The sequence below is a fragment of the Barbus barbus genome (assembly GCF_936440315.1).
Source record: "Barbus barbus genome assembly, chromosome: 22".
Lineage (NCBI taxonomy): Eukaryota > Metazoa > Chordata > Actinopteri > Cypriniformes > Cyprinidae > Barbus > Barbus barbus.
In genome coordinates this window covers 31,225,581-31,232,352 of record NC_136750.1, presented here as the reverse complement: position 1 = coordinate 31,232,352, position 6,772 = coordinate 31,225,581, and positions in this window count along the sequence as shown.

The following is a 6,772-nucleotide window of genomic DNA, read 5'->3' as shown; positions in this document are numbered from 1 at the left end:
TTGAGGGTCCCTGATAATATATTGATTATAAAATGTGGTTGGTTTGTTGCCTCTGTGCTATAAGGGTACCGAAACACCAAGGGTTTCTATATAAGTGGAATACGGAAAACAAGCATTATAAGCATTAATATAAGCACTGGTTCCAAATAATCACAAAAATAAAAAAATAAATCAAATAAACTAATCAATCAAATCTACTACTAATTACAAATAACACCTCATGTATAAATGTGTCTTGCATTTCATATAAACATATAAACCAACATCCAAATGACTTGTGTGTGTGTGTGTGTGTGTGTGTGTGTGTGTGTGTGCGACAGAAAGAGAGAGAGAGAGAGAGACTGGTGACTTCCCTGAGACCTGGTCTGAAGGACTGATCACTCCTAGATATAAAAAAGGAGATAGATTGGATCCCAGTAATTAGCGTGGTATTTATTTGGGCAGTAATCTAGCAAAGCTTTTCTGTAATATAATAAACAACCACATAGTGACATTCCTTACAAGACGCAACATCCTAAATCAACCACAAACTGGCTTTTTTACCAAAACAACGTCCATCCGACCACATCTCTCCTCTCCACACTCTAATGAACACAAATCTAAAGGGCAAACTAAGAAAAATATTTACATGTTTTGTTGATTTAAAAAAAGCTTTCGACTGTATTTGGCATGATGGTTTACTGTACAAATTATTACAAATTGGCATTGGTGGAAAAACCTTTGATGTGATACAAGCCATGTATAAAAACAGTGCATGTTTGGTCAGAATTGTGAATCTCAGAAGTTCTTCCAGCAGGGTCGTGGAGTGAGGCAGGGATGCAGTCTGAGCCCAACCCTGTTTAACATCTACATCAACGAGCTGGCAGAAGCTCTGGACCGCTCCGGCAGCATCCCGGGCCTCGCTCTGCACGACTCTGAAGTGCCTGCTGTATGCAGACGACCTGGTTCTGCTGTCCCCCACAGCCGAGGGTCTCCAGCACAGCCTGGCCCTGCTGGAACAGTACTGTGAGGAATGGGCTCCGACGCTCAACCTGGACAAAACCAGAGTCATGGTGTTCCAGAAGAAGGCCAGGTCTCAGGGAAGCAGATACCAGTTCAGTTACGGAGCACAGCACCAGCTACACGTACCTGGGCATCCAGATCTCTGCATCAGGGGGCTTCAGTTGGCCATCAACATAGATTAAATTAAATCACGCAATCATTAAACAAATTCTACTGTACGGGAGTGAAATTTGGGGACCAATAATACATTTTAAAAATTGGGATAAAACTTAAATAGAAAAACTACAACTACAAATGATCAAAAACATTTTAGGGGTCCACAGATGTACGTCCAATGATGCCTGCAGAGCTGAATTAGGCTTATATCCACTGAAGATAGAGATCCAGAAGAGATGTGTTCAGTTCTGGCATCGCCTCCATCGATCTGATCCTGATTCAATCTGATATAAAGCCCTCCTCACCAATGAAACCTCAGCAGAATCTCATCCTCTAAACACACTCGCTCTTCAGCTAGTCCATAAACCCAGCTCCTCGCTGAATACAGCTTCAACCCCAAAACCATTATTAAAGAACTTGACAAAAATCCAAAAGACACTCATGATGAATCTCTAAAAATACACTTTGACCTTCAAAATAAACTCCAATGCTACTCAACCCTAAACAGAACCACTAAATTTGCCAATTATTTCTTGATTAAACCATTTAAAGAAAGACAAATCCTCTCCAAATACAGATGAAGTAACCCTGATTTAGAAATAGAGAGAGTTAGACACAGACAAACATGGCCAGAGCGAGAGCAGAGGATCTGTAGACACTGATCTACAGCAAATAGAGGACGAGAAACACTTTCTGCTGATTTATCCTAAATATCAGAATGTGAGGAAACATTTCTCCTCAGATCTGAAGCCCTGATCCCATCATTTACTGAACTTAGTGATCCTGAGAAAATGCCCTTCTTACTTGAAGATGATAACAGCTGGGATCAGTTGAGGGTTCGGTGTCTTGCTCAAGGGCACCTCAGTCGTGGTATTGAGGGTGGAGAGAGCGCTGGACATTCACTCCCCCCACCTACAATCCCTGCCGGCCCGAGACTCGAACCCACAACCTTTGGATCACGAGTCCGACTCTCTAACCATTAGGCCACAACTTCCCCTTCCTTTTGTTCAGGAGTTAATTATAACGAAGCACTTTGATGAGACATTTTAGAATAACAAAACTAGTATTTCAGATGCTGTGAGATCAGTCTGTTGATTAGTCCAGTTTTATGCCGTCCCATCAAAAAGTCACGTCTTTTTTGATGCGCATTAAGAAATTTATTTGGTTAAAGTGTTTCCATCGTAGTTTAAGCACATGTTTTCTTACCAGATAAGAAATTTATCCTTAGTTGAGTGCATAAGTTTTTTTATGATCATTTTGAGCATTTATGTGCATCTTGGCATTTCCATCCAGTGTTTTTTATGTCATATCCCAAAATGCACATAAAAATAGGTGGAGCTAGTGTTTTTAGTTAACTATGGCTATTTTAAACTTTTTTTAAGACCTAAAAACTTAAATGCTTCAGCTTTAAGTTGTCCAAATCTGTATTTTTTTCTCTTTTAGTGTTAAAGTTACAGCAGCCATTTTAAATCTGCTACAATACATCTCCAGCGCACAGAGCCATTTATCACCAAACATAGTACAAGATTTAAATAAACTAACTGGATGTTATTGAAAGTAGTGATGGCTATCATATGCGATAGACTACTGCTTTACTTAACAAAGCATAGTCAAATTTGACTGTCAGAAAAGCAGGACAAGCAGAGAGCAGATGTGATAGAGAAACTGAAGAATACGCCTATCATTTAAAGAACAAAGTTTGTTATAAAAGGCATCAATGAGAGAAAAACAAGATCGAACAAGAAGACAACAGATCAATGGAATCGACTGATTTTCCCTGAAACTGAAAAAGGAAAAACGAGTAATTCCTCATTGAAAAGCATTACGACATAAATGTGCGATTTATAAAACAATCAGAACACTCTACAAATGAACGAATGCGAGTCGTTCCAGTAGAGACCAGAAGTCCTGGATCCCTCGGCTGTTTGAGTCGATGTGTGTATTGAGCTGAACCCTGGACCTCATGAATGACCTTCAGTCCTCCAGCACTCGGCAAGAGTTCATACGCATCTTTGACTAATAACAGTTCATTTGAAAGTGTCATGAAACCCCCCTGTTTCAGCACTGGTCTGTCACACCTTCGATTTGAAATCGACTCCAGAAATGGCTGTGTAAAGGCCAATGAGGGAATCCACGTCCACAGTAAATCCTGGGAAAGAAAACAACACAGATGAGTCCACCACAGAAAGACTGTATGTTTTACAGCTGACTGTAAAGGTAACATACAAACATCAGCTGTTTTGAATGAATATCCTAATCAATGAATTAAGAACAAACACACACCTTGTCCCAATCGGCCATTTCTGAAAACAATCCCGAGCAAACCGTTGAGATCAACCTTCTTTTAAAAAAAAAAATTGCACAGTTGTGTTCAGTTGTTTACAATGAGTTAAACAGTAAAATTATGCAAACTTTATTAAATATGAGAGACATTAATCAACTGTCATTGTTCAGATCAATTCAGTTAAGTGTTGATTCACTTCAGTTCAATAATTGTGTGAAGCTCATCTATTATGAAACCAGTTCATTTAAGCAGAAGACTTCATTCAGCTTAATTCAGATCAAGGTTGTTCTCATCTGATAGTGCCAGTGCAGTTAAGTCAATAATAATACTAAATATATATTAGTCAAGGCAGAGTACAGAAGAGCAGTATTTACACACTGAACACAACGACCCGCAAACACTCAAGAAGTAGGTCAGTCGATGAGCTGGGCTGATTTAGTATTCATTTTCTTGAAATATTGGACTATATCAGTGCCATATAGTGTTTGTACAGTGTTTGTACAGTAGGGTTTCCAGATACAGCTGTCGGGTTTCCCTCTAACATGTGAGCAGCTTGCACAAGCTCCGACTGAGACTCAGATGTGTGACTGACTGTGACTAATTCACCTATTTTCTTAAGCCACTGTACAGAAAGAAAACAGTGCAGCAGGACGTTATCTCCTCCCTGCTCCATATCGCTGTAACCTTGAAAAGTTCGGCCCGTTCTAGCTCTTCAAACACACGGCTGGCCCACAGCTCTTGCTCCTGCAGTGCATGCTGGGAATCAGGACTCTGTGAATGCTGAATGAAGCTCAAGCTGTATATTGATAGCGAGAGGTCACTGGGTTTGATTTATCAGCTGGAGTAAAACAGCTGCTATCAGGAGTCACTCAAAGCACTGATAGCGACGCTTGTCTTGACACGACTCCTCGTTCAGAAAGCTCTGGAAATGATGCAACAGCTCTGTGAATCCACCGCAGATCTGGCACCGGATCCAACTGCTTATGTAAGAGCAAAACATGTCAAATGTTTAGGCAAAACCAAACGGCCATAGAGTGATGATTGAAATATGACTTGTTGCACAGTAAATATCAGCTGTAAAACACTGACGTCAGACAGTTTAATGATTGCTCGTACAGAGTTAGAGGCATTGAGTCTGTGGTTAGAGTCAGTCGAGCACTGATAAGAGTTCACAAGCGACCCTGTTCTTCAGACCAACACAACTCAGAGAAAAAATAAAACACGATTCCTGAAGGAAATGCTAAGTTTGCTTGTCAAAGCCAATGTCATTGCCCTTGTAATTCACCCGGGATTGCGTGTTTGGTGACGGGTGTTGATGGTGCAGTGGATAAGACACATGCCTTTGGTGTGAGAGACCCGGGTTCGAATCCACTGTGAGACACCAATGTGTCCCTGAGCAAGACACTTAACCCCTAGTTGCTCCAGAGGCGTGCGACCTCTGACATATATAGCAATTGTAAGTCGCTTTGGATAAAAGCGTCAGCTAAAATGAATAAATGTGACTATAGTGTGAGCCAAAGGCATTCAGTGAGAAGGAGCAAATCACTGGTGTGTTTTAAGGAACAGAAGAACACTAGTCAACTAGTTTGTGATTGCATTTTTACTACATTTGTAGCCCTGCAAACTTGACTCATTGATTTTTAATGAATCTGTTCAAAGACTTACTCACTGACTGGTGTGAGTTTGTGATCAGAAGAAATAGCCAATGAACGAATCAGTGAACAAATCTTTTTGTTTCTTGAGATGAACCCAAACCCCAGTACTATACAGTACATTTACAGTGTGACTCATACAGTTCAGTTCCAGAACAAATGGCTCTTAAGAACCGTTTCTTTACAGCAGGGATCTCCAAATCTGGACCACGAGGTGCGTCCATGCAGAACGCGAAGGCTTTTGACATAATGAAATAAATAAATAAATGCCAAACACTAATTTCTAATAGAATCAAATTTATATCAAGGACATCAATGTCAGCTCAGTAGAGCCGTTTAGGTGCAGACAGATGGAAAGTGAAAGTGAAAGTGACGTGACATGTGGCCAAGTATGGTGACCCATACTCAGAATTTGTGCTCTGCACTTAACCCATCCAAAGTGCACACACACAGCAGTGAACACACACATACACACACACAGTGAACACACACACACAGTGAACACACACACACAGCAGTGAACACACACACACACACACACACACACACACACAGTGAACACACACATACACACACACACACAGTGAACACACACGCACAGCAGTGAACACACACACACACACAGTGAACACACACACACACACACAGTGAACACACACTGGGAGCAGTGGCATTCTCAAAAATGAGGAAAGGTGATGGGTCCTTACATTTCTTAAATGGTACAAGAAAGTCTTAATTATGATTTCCAGAGGTCTTAAATTTGGGGATGGAAAGATAAGAATTGCGATTCAATTTCAAAAGGCTATTATTTTATTGAATAAATATGAGCACTGCACATTTAAAGTCTCCTGCACTGCTTTGTGTGCAGCCATTCCAGAGAAACAGCTTTATTTGTGCTGTTCCTAATGCGCCACCTGCTGGAAAGCGCCATGGCGCTCAGTGTGGAAAGGCCTTTAGTCGTTAGCTGAACACCGGTGGGCGGGGCCTATCGATGTCTTGCTCTGGAGGTGTGTCTGTGCCCCTGTGATGTCATCTTGCACCTCAGATCCAAACGATGTCATGACCCCTTTAAGAGCAATAGAAGTTTTCATTTAGATAATGCTCTCTCAAGTTCAATTACTATATTACAGTTTTTCTCGATTGCTTAAACACATTTCTTGAAACTATGCCTCGTATTCTCAAAACAGTAAACACGAATCCATAACTTCTAACTCAATTCCCCAAACTTCCTATATTCAGGTCAAAATGAAGCTATCCACTCAAAACAAAACAACTCAATCTTGCTGAAAAACCAAACTTTGCTCTCAGACATGACACACAAACAGTCAAAAACACACACACTACAACACCGTTTTACACACTGATGAGATCAATTCAAAACAAGACTACAAAAACCGGTAATAAGTGTTGCTTGTGGTACTCCCCAAATGTTTTATTCCTCAATTTAATGTAGTGTAGAGTACAGTACAATACAGCAAACAACTAAAATAATTATTCTGCCCCAGTATCCCGTCTTTGGTCTGGGACGGGCCAAAGAACCTCTTCAACATCACAGGCTATACTGGCCCTGGCCTGGCAGCGGGGGGACAATCCTCTCGCACGCCTGATGTCCTTGTGTCATTGTTCACAAACAAGATAGGCTAAATGCTTAGTCATGTCAATATAACAGTGCTCTCTG